Here is a 17,158-nt window from a genome sequence, read left to right as displayed (position 1 = left end):
GAAAGCTGCTGCCCCCATATTAAAAACCTGGGTCAATATGCTGGAAAAGCCACATGGAGGAGAGCCAAGACACTCAGCTGCAAATTCCATGTTACTGCCAAGTATGTGAAGGAAACTTTCTTGGATCCTCTGGCTGCAGCCAAAACACCATGAGTAATCCCAAGAGATGCCAACAGAAGAGCTGTGTGGCTGAGCCCAGATCCCAGAGCAAAATCATGAACAATACCTTTTGTTTGAAGGTTCTTTTTTGGAATGATTTGTTACACAGTACTAGACAATTGATACAGCCTCGCCCCAACTCCAACCTCAAGTAACTGGTCATTCTGAATTCTGAGAGACCACAGCACTCTATGTCTACTTCTATTATAGATTCATATTTGACCATAATTATTTATTTCAACATTTCTCTGCACTACCAGACTTTGAGTTCCCTGGAACTAAAACTATTGCTTGGACCTCACACTGTACCTGAATACCTAGTAAGCACTAAAGTAATAATTGGTAAAGCAATGAAAAGCTAAAGGACTGGCCTTACTCAGGTTGATTCTGTCTGAGTGTGTTCGTCAAACCACAGGCAGAAGGAACTTTCACTTCGTACACTGGAAAGAATAGTGAACCTCATGCCTCAGTGGTGTGGCTCACCTGAGGTTAAGTTCAGCAGCAGTAGTAGACTGGAACTTTTTAGAATGCTAAGATTCAACAGCCTCAGATGAACAGTATTTCACTAGCTCTGCCAACCTAAAAGCCTAGGGAACTCTTTGCTTGCAAATAACAGAATATAATTCCAAGCAAAATCCTGTAAGACTTGGCTTTGAGTCAAAATTATAAAAATAAAAACATTTGTTTTTTACAATTCCTCTCTAGAGTTTTGTTCAGCATTATTCAGATGAAGTTGAATTATTCACTATAACCTATAGTTATTTGCATATAACTGGGACATGGCTGAAAAAAGGAGGATCTTATCAATTATCTTCAGATAATAATTTCTCCAGTTTAGAACCATATTTTGCATATATTTTAGCTGGACGAGTCCAACTATTGAATCATTAAGTAATCCATTTCTAAGCATGGATATTAAGTTACTTTTTTACATTTAGTTAAGGTTGCATTATTGCATTTAGTACTATTTTCATCTTATGTTTTACTCTTAATATTATGTTATCTTTAATCACTAGATGAAGTTGGAAGGCAAAAACAGATTGAGTAAGGAGCTTGGAAGAAGAAATTTTCAATTCTTGTTTTGCTTTGTCAGTGAATTTCTCTCTGTCCCTTTTCATCTTAAATATTTGTCCCTAGTTTCTTTACTGGCAATGCCTTTTAATGAAAAAAGAAATGTTTTAATTAACCACAATAGTATTTGTTTATGTTAACTTAAAAATTACAGCATTTGCAAATTTTTAACTATAACCAAAATCAACAGCTAGCCTAATTTTAAAAAAGTCTTTAGAATGCCTTGATATCTATTGGAACATTACATATTTGTGATCCATTTTACTTTCTACTGTTGAACAGCAGATCCTTCTGGTTCAAGAAAGGCTACAAATCCTTATTAAGTTGCTGTAGTATTGGCAAAATACAAACCAAACTCTATATTAGTGAGCCTGTATTTATTTGTAAGAAAATTTAATCCATATGATTTTGAGTCATTGTCACTTACAGTAATACAAGCAAATCATGCTGCATAAGTGCTACTTGATTTCCAAGATGTCTTTTGAACCAACTTTTGAGGTGGTCTTTTTTATTTAGGACAAGAAGGTTTATTTTTACTGGTTGAAAAAAGGCTCAAGTTTGAGTAAAAATATGGGCATTCATCACAATAGAGGATGAAAAACAGACTTCTTCAGACGAGTAACAGCATAATGTTGAGGAGTGTTCTAGACAGATAGACTGACTCAGCTGTGAGGTGTACACTTTCTGGGCAAAGATTAACCCTCATGCCAGCATAAGCCAACAGGAATAAGCAAGTCAACTTTTCTTTCCCACATTGTCCAATGTAGATAACTGGTGACTGCATTAAAAATGCAAATCAAATTATTGTAAAGTAAACCTTTGTTGATTTTGTAACATTTATGTAAGTGGGAGAGCCAGGGTTTGAATCAGTCTTGTGTTGTCTGTTGAACTGGGTGCTGAATGGAATCCACCTAAACTGGCTGTTCCTCAAACTTCATACCAGAGCAATGAATCACCTTCAAAGTTAACTCAGGGAGCATATTGGCTCCAAAGACCATTAACCCTGGGAACTCCCCAACTGAAAGGTGGGACTGGAGAGATTTAGAACTGCTGGCTTGGAATTGTGAGTCATGGTTGAATGCCAACAACCTGGCATAAATCACAGAAGCACTTGAATTTCACATTCATTACTTACAACAGTGTGGAAATTGCTCAACATTTATGGCAGACATGCATTCCACAGATATAAAAATAAAACTTTATTAGAGATCTTGATATTAAATTTAGACACTGAGAATTAAATTCAGGAGAGCCGATCTTTCTCAAACCATAAATAAGAAATAGAGTGGTTCCACTGTTTAACTTTTCTTTTTCGTAATCTATATGGCCAAAAATCTTAATCAAAAGACATGACATTTAGAGACAAGAAACATAGATTTAAGATCCTACGCTGCTGATCACTAGTTAATTGATGTTGGGAAATCACAAAACTCTCTACTGTAGCTTTAGTTTTATAAGCCTAATGTGCATCATAGGGTTAACATCAAGATCCAATGACGTACTATGTCTATAAACCTTTTAGAGTCATTAATTTAGAGTCATTCATTTATTCTTTAGATTATATGTGCAAAATTGAGAAAAAGGCATAAGCACAAAATTTCATGTGAGTAAAACTCAGGAATCTGAATATTTTTAACCTCTGTAGGAAAATGTTGTAAGATCTATAACACTGTATTTCAATCTGTTTCTAGGCATTAAGAACAACTATTTTATTTGCGTCATAACCCAAATTCATGCTCCCCCCCAAAAAAGGAGTATTTAACATCAGGGTATAAAATGCCAGCTGGAAGAGTATTCACAACCATATACAATAAGGAGTCGTACTTCCAAGAAGAAAGCTGATGTCCCACTTCAGCATCAAATCTAAGATGCTGCATTTCACTTTCTCTGTACAAATATCATAATCTGTTTGTTAATCTCTTGGTTTTATTTCAAAAATGAAACTATATTTAGAGAGGAAACAAATTCTACCAGTTGCTGTTGGGAGCAAAAGATCTTTTTCTTTCTTGGATGCCTTATATTTGGACAGAGAAAGGTACATATTTTAACTGTATGTGAATTCAAGTGTAATGTATTAGCTTTGATTGTGCCAGAGTTCCTAGAGGGCTCCAGAAACCAAAGGATGTGGCTAGTCGCCCTAATTTTGGAGACTTGAATGCCTTTGTTCATAGTAGGAATCCAGAATAGAACGTAGCAACTTCTGTTCCTCATGATTTTGTATACTCCATCCGTAATCATCTGTCCTCATTCTAGACGCTAGTTTGGTTTACCCTATGGTAGCAAAATCAGTTTTCATTTTCTTAGGGAGAGATGAGACTACTGGCAGGAGGAAGAGGAAGGCAGAGTAGAATGATAAAATTGTGTGTGTGAAACATGGCTGCTTAGCCCAGTACTAGCAACAGCCATCATTTTGCTATCTTTCTTCCGTGTCTATTCAGTGAGAGTTTGGCCTGGTTGATTGCTAAGATCTTTTCTACGTCTGATGGTGAGCAATCTTATTAAATTCTTGAATTAGGCCACCACAAATGACTACAATCATTTGGCTCATATAAAGATGAATTAATGCAAAAAATGCTTGCATAAATGAAGGTATGGCACAAAAGAAATATAAATGGAGGTAAAGAGAGCTATACCATTTTAATGCAATCATAATTTTGACTTCAGTACACTCTGGAATATACCAATCAAATTACAACATCTTCTCCCTAAGGCAGGCATTTCAGTAGTGGACATAAGAGAACTAGTGTATCAGTCAGGATCCTCCATAGAAAAAGAACCAAGAGAATATGTAAATCCACCTTTGTTTGATTGATTGATTGTTTGAGTAGTTGCCTCATCCCACAGTTGTGAGGACTGTCAGGTCTGAAACCCATATGTCAGGCTCACAGTGTGGAAACTCAGGTAGGATTTGATGCTACAGATTTGATGCTAGGGCCTTGAGACAGAATTCCTCCTCCAGGATAGCCCTTAGGCTGTCCTTCAACAGACGAATGGTTCAACTTACTGTGCAGTTCAGCTTTCAATTGATTGGATGACATTCATCCACATTATCATGGGTAATACCTTTTACTTAAAGACAACTGCATCAGCAAAATACTTCACAGTAACACCCAGACTAGCGTTTGATTAAATAACCTGCTTTTTAGCTGAGTTAACTCAGAAGACTAACCATAACAACTAGTATAGTGTTGAGTCAAAGAATATTCCCTTTTCAGTAAAACATTAGGGATTCTGCAAAATAGAGTTAATGCTCTGAAATTTGTCAGAGTTTGTAATAGATTTTACATTTCTGCCAGTCCATGTCAATCTTTTCTTCATGCATCGTTTTCAGTTTATTTAGTTAAAGACGCCCAAACTATTTGGTGATTGAGCGGATGACTTTGTTTCCAATGGCATTGTGTATAGGAATGTTTTAATAGGAACTTGTTCACAAGTCTACATTTATGCACATTTTTGAATGTTAAAAAATTTACAGAATCTTTTAAATCAATGGGCATAAACATGTAGAATCTTAGAGCTGCATGGGCCTTCAAGATTATGTCGCTCTACTTTTCACTCAATGCCACAATATCTTCTCCCTTAATGTTGAAATTTTTAGTAGAATATTCCTTATGATGGGTAGATTACTACTTCAAAAATCAGTGGATTCTCAGTTCTAAATAGCCCATTATTGGAAAGATCTTTCACAAGATGGCCTGTGTCTATCAACCTGATAGTTCCATCCATTGACCGTCTCTCTGCTCTGTAAAGACATGTATGATAATCTATCATTTCTATAAATCCAATCCTAGTTTCACATATGATCTCTAAAATATCTGTGAACAGCTCCCTGCTTTCTTCACCATACCTCAGGTGGCACTATAAATTGCTTTCACTGTCTCCCTAATCCCCACTATGCTCTAAAAATAAAAACAATGGAGTATTAATGTCAGATGTTTATTGAGTTGAATCTATACGTAACACGCCAGATGAAGTTTTGGCATTGTGCCATTTATCTAAAAAACTCAGATAAAGGCATTTTTAGTCAATGTAATAAAGCCTTAAAATGAATTTAAGGCCAAGACATAGGTATCTACACTTTTAGAATAACTAAATCTTGGTGATTCCTTCACAATAAAAAAGGCAAAAGCCATGTTAATAAATGGATAATACGTTTTTATGCAAACTAGATACGCATCATTGGAAGGAAATTAATAGCAATGTTGGTGAACTATGTTTGAGTTTAGGAATTTAGTAGGAAATCAGATAACTTCTGAAGATAACCATTTTCTTTTCCTTTTCTTCTTCATCAATCCAAACAGAATCAGAATCCATCCTTCTTTTTCCTAACTGGAATTTGAGAGACATGAGAAGGGAACTAAATACACAGACTTCAGTATCTGGTGGAAAAAGATAAGGTGTCTCAAGGAACGTTGGGTAAGGATAGGTATGATGTTAGATAAAGGGTTTTTGTAGATGCTCATTAGTAAGTTGAAGAAGTTCCCTTCTATTCCTATTTTTCTGAGTTATTTTTTTCAATCATGAATGGATGTTGAATTTTGTCAAATGCTTTGCTCTATATTGATTTATACGATCATGTGATTTTTCTTCTTTAACATGTTGATATGGCGGATTATACTGATCGATTTTGAATGTTAGATTGGCCCCACATAGTTGGAATAAATCCTGCTTAGTCATGGTGTATAATTCATTTTATACATTGCTGTAGTTGATTTGCTAATATTTTGTGGAGGATTTTTGTTATAAGTTATAATTGTCTATAGTTTTCTTTATTTTTTTAAATTGTATTTTCTTTTCAGTTTTTGGTATCAGAGTAATTCTAGTCTCGAAAAATGAGATGAAAAATATTATCTAAAATTGGTGTCAATCCTTCTTAAAAGTTTGGTAGCACTCTCCTGTGAAACCACCTGGACCTGGACATTTCTTCTTCAGGACATCTTAATTACAAATTGAATTTCCTTAATGGTTATAGAAATGTTCAGATTGGCAAACTCATCTTGGGTGAGTTTGGGTGGCTGGTGGTTTTCAGGGAATTGGTCTGTTTTTTCTGTGTTGTTGAATTTATGAGCATTCAAAGGGTTAAGACATATGAATAGTCTGCTGTGGTACAGTCAGCCTCCAAGATGAGCCTCAGTGATTCTTGCCTCTTGCTATTCACACTCTTGTGTAGTCACCTTGCACATTATACTGGAGTTGGCCTGTGTGAAATATAGACTATGTCAGAAATGGCAATTATGTCTCTTCCAACACTAGGTTATAAAAGACATTGCAGCTTCCGGTATAGTCTCTGTCTCTCTCTGACTATGGCTCTGAGGAAAGCCAGCTGCCACACTGTGTGTAGCTCTATGGAGAAGCCATGTGGTGGAGACACCAGCTCTGTGAGTGCACCATCTTTGATATGGATTCTCCAGTCCGGTCAAGGTTTCAGACGCCTGCAGCTCTGGCCAACATCTTGCCCACAGTTTCATGAGAGAACATGATCCAAACAATTCAGCTAAGCTCCTCCTAAATTCCTGTCTTTTACAAATTCTAAGATAATAAATGTTACTTTAAATTGCTCAGTTTTGGAGAAATTTATTAGGCAACAATAGATAACTAATAAGATTGCCATTAATATAATTTTAGGACCATTGAACCAGAATGATTTTCCTTTTTCTTCCGTTTTAACTATTTGATCTTTCTTTTATTCATTCATTTATCCATTCCTTCATTAAATAAATATTGAATAGACCTCTACTATATGCCATACATTATATTGGGTCTGAGAATACAAGAATGGTAAACAGAATACTAAATAGAATTTTCCTTTTCTCTCAGCCCCAAATTAAGGGGCAATAGATAATTGCCCCTTTCTCCTAAAGATAGTATCTTGGAATTACAACAAATACCTTCTAGGGCTTAATAAAAAATAGTAGGATTAGTCCTGTGCCCCTCAAGCCAGGTAACTTCTGGAGAAGCAACCAGCTTCTACAAAGCAAAGGCCAGAAATCTAAAAGGAATTCATAAATGAGAGTTGTTAGAGTAGGAAGAGCATGAGAGAAATGCTCTGGCCTTTCTCCTCTCCTTCCCATTGGGGGGATTTTTCAAGAGGGTCTCCACAGAGATGGAGTTGAAGTGCCTCAAGAAGATTGGCAACTTATTCACCAGCCTAATGAAGCGGAGCTGCAGAATCACTTACGCTTAAATCAGCACTGCTGCTGAGCTGAGAAATTTCACCCAGGTATGACAAGCATGCACTGGGGTTTAAAGGTTATAGGCTAGAATGGAAACCAATAACTGCTTCTTTTATGGTGCATTCCTAAGGCAGGAGACTGTCTGGAGTAGCTGCCATTGTAAAGGAGAGAGTGCAGCAGTAGCCAGCACAGCTTCTATGCACCTGTCTCCAAACCTTCATCCATTTCCCTTCCTTCTCTCTGGGAAGTCGGAAGTAGCAGAGAGAGGAAGTAAAGGAATCATGGAAAATTAAACACTCCCTCCCTACACACACACACACACACACACACGCACACACACGATCCCTGAGCAATGAGTTAAATCTGAATTTGGATACAGCAGATAAATAGTATTGCATACGAGATTTGAGGTTTCAATGGATTTAGCAATCCCAGAATGTGATCACAAATCTATGACATATGCTTGAGCTGTGATGAGAAGTAGGAAAGGAAGATACAAAAGAACATGTCTGAAAATAGTTATTAGAGAAGAATAATTTTTTCCTGTCAGAATTCAGGTCTTCAATGAACAAGTTAATCAATAATGAATTAAAAGTAGGGACACTGTCTTCCTGGTGTCTGGAATCTTTCCATGTTGATCTTTCAGTCCCTGGAATTCACAATAAGGAGAAAATGACTTACAAGACATTTTCTTAGCCGATGACTTGATCTAGGAATATACCAGAATACAGGGAGGGAACAATATCCAAAATGGTGTGAAAAGAAAATAATTTTGGTGAGGCAGGAAAGGAGCCAAGAAAAAAACAAGAAGGAAAGGGAAATTGAAAACCAGAAAACAAGCCTCTGCTGAGTGTCATAGGAACTGACTGCACCTGTCTCTTCCTTAATCCACTTCTGCCAAATGAATAGAATTCTCTCCCTGTCTCAGCAGCTTCATGTGCGCCTTGAGTTTATATCCGTATATCTGTAATGGTGGGCACAGTGTAGGGTGAGAAGAGGAAGAGTAGAAGAGATTATTTAAAAAGAAAGTTTTACAACCAGGAAGTATTGGAAGAGGCAAATCATGGCAACTCTGGATGTTTCTCCTAAAACCCCAGATAGAACTGACTGTAAATAAGCTAAATTTTTCTCTAGATAGAAAGTCTTTTTCCTCCTGGAGTCCCAAGGGTCCCTTGCATCATAAATGAAGCCAGAAAAAAAAAAAGTTATGTTGAATAGAACTTGATAAACTTATCAGTTGCCAAGTTACAATGATGTGACATCCCACCTCTAGCAATAAGAAAAGCTGTAGCCTTGGACCTATGAACACAGAAGTTTTATAATAATTGTTCAATCACACCCTATTGGCCTAAGAAAAATAACTTGCCTTTATAAATTACTCACTAGCAGGAAGTATCTCAGCACTGAATGAATTTCGCTATATTTTCACTAGCCTTCAAATAAAATCTCTTCATCACAAGACACTGAAATGGACAGGACTGTTCAAGAAGTGGAATTTAGGCTGGGAACAGTGGCTCACACCTGTAATCCCAGCACTTTGGGAGGCCAAGGCAGGAGGATCATTTGAGTCCAGGAATAAGAGAGCAGCCCAGGTAAGGCCTCATCTCTACAAAAAATGCAAACGTTAGCCAGCATAGTGGCGCAAGCCTGTAGTCCCAGCAACTTGGGAGGCTGAGGTGGGAGGATAACTTGAGCCTAGGAGGTTAAGGCTACAGAGAGCTATATAATTGCACTCCAGCCTCGGCGACAGAATTAGACCTTGCCTAAAAAATAAAAAGGTGGAATTTAGAAAGTCAGCCTATATTTCCTCTGCTTTTAAAAAATCTCTGCAAAGATATCTTGCATAATTATGCCCACCTCCCACCTCTGTGGATCAAGATCAAGAGCCACCTTACGTTTGCAAAAACTTAAACTTTACAGAACATTTTAGAAGAGGTCTGATTAGTTGTTTCTGGAACAAGATGGACTTGGTATACCAGAGACACACAGAGAGTAAAGAAGCTTGGGTCTAAGTGAAGGCTGGTCCTTTTATCTTATGTGTAACTTTTTTTTTTTTTTTCTTTTTAGACAGAGTCTCACTCTGTAGGCCAGGCTGGAGTGCAGTGGCATGAACTCAGCTCACTGCAACCTCCGCCTCCCGGGCTCAAGCAATTCTCCTGCCTCAGCCTCCCGAGTAGCTGGGATTACAGGCATGTGCCACCACACCAGGCTAATTTTTTTTTTTTTTTGTATTTTTAGTAGAGATGGGGTTTCACCATGTTGGCCAGGCTGGCCTCGAACTTCTGACCTCAGGCAATCCACCCGCCTCAGCCTCCCAAAGTGCTGGGATTACAGGTGTGAGCCACCACACCTGGCCCTTATGCATAACTTTTAACAAGTCATTTAACCCCTCTGACCTTCAATGTATTCATCTGTAAAATACAGACAATAAAGTCTTCCCTATGTAATATAAATGACTTAGGAAGATTAACCATTTAATATGTGTATTAAAATTATCATCACTGACCATGCTGTGTTGGTTTCCTATTTCTGATTTCCTACTAACTGCACCAGATTAATCATAAAATTCCACTTTCTTCATGCAATCAAAGAATGCTGACTTTGGGCAGGACGGTATTATTCTATATCAAAACATGCCACAGCATAGCCTCAGTCTACCATTTCCACCTTCAATCTCATTTTCCAGCACTCCACAACATGTGCTGTGGACTCAGGCTGAACTATCCTACAAAATATCTTTGCCTCCATGTCGTTGTTTACCCCAGAGATAAATAAAGTATACATTCTGCCCTCGCATGTTTGGGTTTTCTCCACACCCTTGAATGTCTCCCTTGGAATTCACAAGGTAGTGTCCAGGCTTTTGGCTTGAGATGTAACATTATTCATCTTTTTCCTCTCTCCTGTATTGTCTCCTTGAGGAAAGAGATAATGTATTCTGATTGGTTGTTTTCTGTTTTGGGTTTTTATTGTTTGTATTTTTCACAACATAAAGAACAATATTTTGCACATAGCAGATGCTCAGTAAATGCCTTTTAAACAATGAATGATTTCAATTTCATATAAATGTAAGACTTGTTCTCTGGACTCCACCTTTCAGAAGAGTGGGTAGAGACAGAGGTCACCTCTTCTTATCTGCCTCGGAAGCGTATTGAAAAAAGAAGTGTGTGGCCCAGAAGAAACAAGGATGCTGAGAGGCTCTAGGGACAGCCACCTTGGTCCAAAATGAAGAATGTAGAGGTTTATCCTTCAGCCTTGAGTAATAAATCCCTCAAACCTTGAATTATTTTTCACTATAAACAAGAAGGCATTCTCTGAGTATTTAAAAATTCTTTAGATAGCAGCAGGTCATGGGAAGCCACGCAAAGTCTGCTCAGTGCAGGAATCTGATTCTGGGTGTCCCCCTGGGAAACCAATCTCCTGAGCTCAAGGAGATCCTCATCTCTGAATTTTTTCAAATAGCCACAAAGGAGACCTAAGTCGAAGACTTAACCTCTTCTATGCTCAAGTAAGCCCTTAGCTGCAACTGGAATTCAGAGTATTTCCACTTCAGAATATAACACACATTTCGGAGGAAATGGGGGATTGACTTAGCTTGGAAAGATAAGGCATCAAGGGGATCTCAAAGGAGAAAGGAGTTTTTAGCCTCTCCACACAGTGCATTACTAGGGAAATCACCAAACATCTAACACCTGCACGGTGGCTTCAGCAGGGAGCCCTGGCTTCTGCTTGGTTACCCTTGCTGAATTCCCCTCAGCACAAATGAGAACTGGCTGTGATTTCTTTCTCTTTTTTTGATTTTAAGTTATGGGGTGCATGTGCAGGATGTGCAGGTTTGTTACATGGGTAAATGCGCGCAATGGTGATTTGCCGCACCTGTCACCCCATCACCTAGGTATTAAGCCCAGCATGAATAAGCTGTATTTCCTGATGCTTTTCCCCCTCCCTCTGACAGACCCCAGTGTGTGTTGTTCCCTTCCTGTGTCTATGTGTTCACATTGTTCAGCTCCCACTTATAAGTGAGAACAAGTGATGTTTGGTTTTCTGTTCCTGTGTTAGTTTGCTGAGGATAATGGCTTCCAGCTCCAACCATGTTCTGCAAAGGACATGATCTCATTCCTTTTTATGACTACATAGTATTCCATGGTGCATATGTACCATGTACCACATTTTCTTTTTCTTTTCTTTTCTTATTAGTATATTTTTTTTAGAGACGGAGTCTCGCTCTATTACCAGGCTGGAGTGCAGTGGCACAATCTTTTTTTTTTTTTTTTTTTGAGACAGAGTCTCACTCTGTCACCCAGGCTGGAGTGCAGTGGCGCGATCTCGGCTCACTGCAAGCTCCGCCTCCCTGGTTCACACCATTCTCCTGCCTCAGCCTCTCTGAGTAGCTGGGACTACAGGTGCCCGCCACCACGCCCAGCTAATTTTTTGTATTTTTAGTAGAGACGGGGTTTCACTGTGTTAGCCAGGATGGTCTCGATCTCCTGACCTCGTGATCCACCTGCCTCGGCCTCCCAAAGTGCTGGGATTACAAGCGTGAGCCACCGTGCCTGGCCAGTGGCACAATCTTGGCTCATTGCAACCTCTGTCTCCCAGGTTCAAGTGATTCTCCTGCCTCAGCCTCCACAATAGCTGGAATTACAGGTGCGCACCACCACACCCAGCTAATTTTTCGTATTTTTAGTTGAGACTGGGTTTCACCATGTTGGCCTGGATCTCCTGACCTCGTGATCCACCCACCTTGGCCTCCCAAAGTGCTGGGATTACAGGCGTGAGCCACCAGCCCCGGCCACCACATTTTCTTTATCCAGTCTATCATTGATGGGCATTTGGGTTGATTCCATAATTTTGCTGTTGTGAACAATGTTGCAATATAACATACATGTGCATGTATCTTTATAATAGAATGATTTACATTTTGGGGGGGTATATACCCAGTAATGGAGTTGCAGGGTCAAATGGTATTTCTGGTTCAAGGTCTTTCAGGAATCACCACACTGTCTTCCACAATGGTTAAACTAATTTACATTGCCACAGATAGACTTAAGATTACACTACAAGGCTACAGTGACCAAAACAGCATGGTACTGATAGAAAAACAGACACACAGACCAATGGAACAGAGTAGAGAACTCAGAAGTAAGACTGCACATCTACAACCATCTAATCTTTGACAAACCTGACAAAAACAAGCAATGGGGAAATAATTCCTTATTTAATAAATGGTGCTGGGAGAACTGGCTAGCCATGTGCAGAAAATTGGAACTGGACCCCTTCTTTATCTCATATACAAAAATTAAATTAAAATGGATTAAAGTCTTAAATTTACAACCCAAAACTATAAAAGTCCTAGAACAAAACATAGTAACTATTCAGGAAATAGGCACAGGAAAGAATTTCATGGCAAATACATCAAAAGCAATTGCAACAAAAGCAAAAATTAACAAATGGGATCTAATTAAAGAGTTTCTGCACAGCAGAAGAAACTATCATCAGAGCAGACAGACAACCTACAGAATGGGAGAAAACTTTTGCAGTCTATCCATCTGACAAAGGTCTAATATCCAGAATCTATAAGGAAATTAAACATGTTTATGAGAAAAAAAAACCATTAAAAAGTGGGCAAAGGATGTGAACAGACACTTCTCAATAGAAGACATTTATGCAGTCAACAAACATATGCAAAAAAGCTCAACATCACTGATCATTAGAGAAATGCAAATCAAAACCAAAGTAAGATGCCATCTCATGCCAGTCAGAATGGCAATTATTAAAATGTCAGGACTTTTTTTTACAAGCCAAGACATCACTTGTCATTGGTTATAGGTCTCTCACAGCCGCCACTAGACATGGCTGTTCTCAGAGCCAGTCCTCACTTCAGATTTCATATCATTCCTGCCTGTTTTCTACCTTGGCTCCATGTGTAAGGGATTGCTTACCACGGGAACATATATTTTCCCCCTCCTCTGTATCTGTGTAGCGAAATATGGAACATGTATTTCTAAAGAAGAAAAAAAGATTTTTTTCAAGTACAAGGCCATTTTAATGCAGATTTTAAAAAGTAAAAGTGAAACTTACTCATGTGAACATTTTGAACCTGCCATTACAGATAAAAAATTAAGTCAAGAATCATAACTAGCTGGTAAAGTAAACATTTACACAATTGACACATTATAAAAAAATCAAGCAGCAGCTAGGTGCAGTGGCTCACACCTGTAATCCCAGCATTTTGGGTGGCCAAGGCAGGTGGATCAACTGAGGTCAGGAGTTCTAGACCAGCCTGGCCAACATGGTGAAACCCCATCTCTACTAAAAATACAGAATTAGTCGAGTGTAGTGGCACATGCCTGTAATCTCAGCTACTTGGGAGGCTGAGGCAGGAGAATCGCTTGAACCTGGGAGGCAGAGGTTACAGTGAGCCAAGATCGTGCTACTGCACTCCAGCCTGGATGACAGAACAAGATTCCATCTCAAAAAAAAAAAAAAAAAAAAAAATCAAGCATAGTAGAAGCAATCAACACACAAATAAATTAACAATAGCTAAAACTCCACACAGTAAAATTGTTGAAAGTGAAACACTGAGCAAAGCATCGCCTTATGATTAAACAGACAAAAAATAAACTTGATAGAAATCATTTTACATAGACTGAAAATAAAATTATACACTATAAATATTGATAACAATAATATTTGTTAAAATATCAAAATATTCTCAGAAATTTAGATCTAACATTTTTAGACATGAAATTTGGACTTTGTAGAAGTTATGGCCACAAAAGATAGTTTACAATTGCATATGGGTAAAAATTGATTTAAATTCAAATGAGACATTTTTTATAAAATTTACACTAAAAAAAGGATTTGTCCAGATGAAAACAAGTTTAGTCAAATAAATTTTTTTTAAAAAAAATTGAGGTGATTTAACTCTGGATACCAAATTGATGAAGGAATTAAATAACTTTAACGTCATTTTCTCCAGAAATTTTTTTCAGTTAAAAAATTATCAGCACTAGTATATGTAAATATAGCGTTAAAATGTACTCAGTCTAAGAACAGGCAGATGTTAATAACTGAGGTGCAAAAAAGGCCAGAATCACTTCCCATGTGGAGTGAGCAAAGAGCCAACTTCTTATATAAAACCAAGAGTCAAAACATCCTTCGTACACTCTATACTACCTCCCCTGATGCTTCTTCTATGTCCCCCCTCAATGTTTGTCACCTCAGCCTCTGCTGGGGTGATTCCACTATCATGGATCCTCTCTCCAGAGAATATCCTTAAATGCCAAGCTTGCATTCTGGTAGATTGGTCTTAAATTCTGACACACACACTCTCGCATTCAGCCTCACACATAAAGCGGTGGAGGTTGAAGTGGGTAACAAAGTAGTCTTCTGAGATGCAGTGAAGATAATTTATTTCTGGTTATGGAGTCTCATTTGAGTCTTACAACCCTACAACTGCAGTAGGCTCCAGCACAGAGAGTGCTGAGACAGCCATCCACCCATCTCCCTCTATGAAGAGGGGAAACTGAGACTGGGGAAAGCCGGATGACTCGTGGTGACTGGCATGACAAGTTGAGGGGGCGAGGGTAATGGAAACATTCATTGTCCTTTGCTAGTACTTCTATGGAAAAACAAATTATCACAGATAGTTACTCTTAGTCAGCCCTGCACGCAATTTAAAGGCAAGAAATATTTTTCTTTCCTGCCTTACCATCCCACTTCTCAGAGCTTGCTGACACTTATGGCCTTAAGTTAGCACATTGCCCTGACTTCAGCATCCCGCCCAGGCCAGCCCTTTCCAGGCAGGCACCACATGCTGGCTAAGCCTCACCACCATCCTGTTTCTCAGAACTATTTCTCACCTAATTCCCATAGGGCTGCTAAAAGCGCCTGACTTTCTGATTGATAAATCACTAATAGGTGTATATGTGTTACAAAATTTCAGTGTGCTGCCTCTCCAAATGTGTTTGCATTTCAACAGAAGACTCCTAAGAATACTTGTCTACTTCAATTTTAAATTAATTTTAATTAGTTAATAAAAAATTATTGTGCTGGTATTAATGGCATGCTAATTATATTTGTACGAGACATGAGGCAGGGGGTAACTGCTAAATTTGGATGCTAGACTGTAAGAAAATAATTCTGGCAAAAGAAAAATATGTGTGTACATGTGTATGTATGTACATACACCTATGTGTATGTGTGTACATATGTGTATGGATGTGTACATATATATGCATATATGTGTGTGTATGTATATAGATATATACATGTGTATGTATATAGATATATATATATACACATATGTATGTATACAGAGAGAGAGAGAGACAGTCATGCCTCATATCATACCAACTAGGCAACCAATAAAAAACATATTCAATTTCAGATGGATTACAGATTACAGATCTAAATGTTAAAAGTAAAACAACAAACATTCTAGAAGAGCACCTTTGTAACTTCAGAATAGCCATTTTTAAACAGGACACAAAGGCATCAAACATAAAGGTAAAAATCATAAATTAAACTATAGAAAAATTAAGAAATTTTGTTTCTCAAAAGACACAGCTGAGTGAAAATATAATCCACAGAGCAGGAGAACGTATTTACAATACACATATTTTAAAAGGATTTATACCTAGAATAGATGAAGTACTAAAACAAATTGCTAAGACAAAGGCAAATACCCAATTGAAAAAATGCACAAGAGACTTGAATAGATACTTCACAAAAGATAACATCAAGATTACCAATAATCATGTGAAAAAAAATCATTCAATTGGATTAATCATTGGTAATTACTAATTAAAACCACAACGTGATACCACAACACACAAGCTACAATAACTACAATGAAAAATTCTAAATGTGGCAAAGAGGTGGAGCGACTGGAAGACTGATACACTGTGCGTGGGAGGTTTAATCGAGTCAACCACATTGGAAAACAGTGTAGCAGTATCTACTGAAACTAAATATGTAAGTGAACTATTGCTTAGTAATATCACTTTTAGTTATATACCCAAGAGAAGTGCAAACGTATGTTCACCAAAATACATTTACTAGAACTTTCATAGTAGCATTATTCATAGTAGCCAAACTTGGAAATTACCAAAATGCTCACCATCAGTAGAATGGATAAGCATGGTGTATTTTACACCATGAAATACTACACAACAATGAGAATTAATGAGCTATAAATCTATGTACGAAGATGAATAACTGTCAAAAACATAGTATTAAACAAAAGAAGCCAGCATATATTTGTGATTCTCTATACATCCCAAGAGAGCAAAACAAATGTTTTAGAAGTCACAGTAGAGGTTTCTCACAGGGAGATGGGTAATGTCTGGAAAGGAATACAAAGAAGGGCTCTGGGGTGGTGCAAATAGTCTGTTCTTTTAGCTGGGTGCTGGATGCACAGGTGTAGCTGGTAAAAAAAATTAGCAGGTATGTTCCTGGAATGTGCTCATTTATCTTTATGCATATTATAGTGCCTTAAAAATGTTTACAAATATTAAAGTAAATTTAGGCAGAAAAAATATACTAAGTCCTTACCTACATGCAAAAACGAATTGCAGACTGGAGAGATTGTTGGCTTGAGAGCAACACATGGAAAAAGGCCTGAGGTTTTAATTAACTACAATCTCAATCGAAGTCAAGAGTAGAGTGCGGATGCCAAAATTACTAAAAAAAAAAAAAAAAAAAAAAAAAGGTTCACTAGTATAAGAATTGAGTGTATTCAGAATGTAAAACGT

The 17,158-nt window shown here is 37.8% G+C and overlaps 1 long non-coding RNA gene across 1 annotated transcript in view; it reads left to right on the top strand.

Annotated features, from left to right (window-relative positions):
- The first annotated feature begins 302 nt into the window (after nt 1-302).
- The window catches only part of LOC115830479, a 28,499-nt gene continuing 11,643 nt past the window's right edge, over nt 303-17,158 (top strand). Inside the window, exons 1-3 of the long non-coding RNA XR_004026023.1 lie at nt 303-479; nt 3,184-3,265; nt 5,532-5,646. This is a non-coding gene — a long non-coding RNA (uncharacterized LOC115830479). The remainder of the gene's footprint in view (nt 480-3,183; nt 3,266-5,531; nt 5,647-17,158) is intronic.

This window comes from Nomascus leucogenys, chromosome 15 (assembly GCF_006542625.1).
Source record: "Nomascus leucogenys isolate Asia chromosome 15, Asia_NLE_v1, whole genome shotgun sequence".
Classification (NCBI taxonomy): Eukaryota; Metazoa; Chordata; class Mammalia; order Primates; family Hylobatidae; genus Nomascus; species Nomascus leucogenys.
This window is presented reverse-complemented; position numbering and strand designations above follow the sequence as displayed.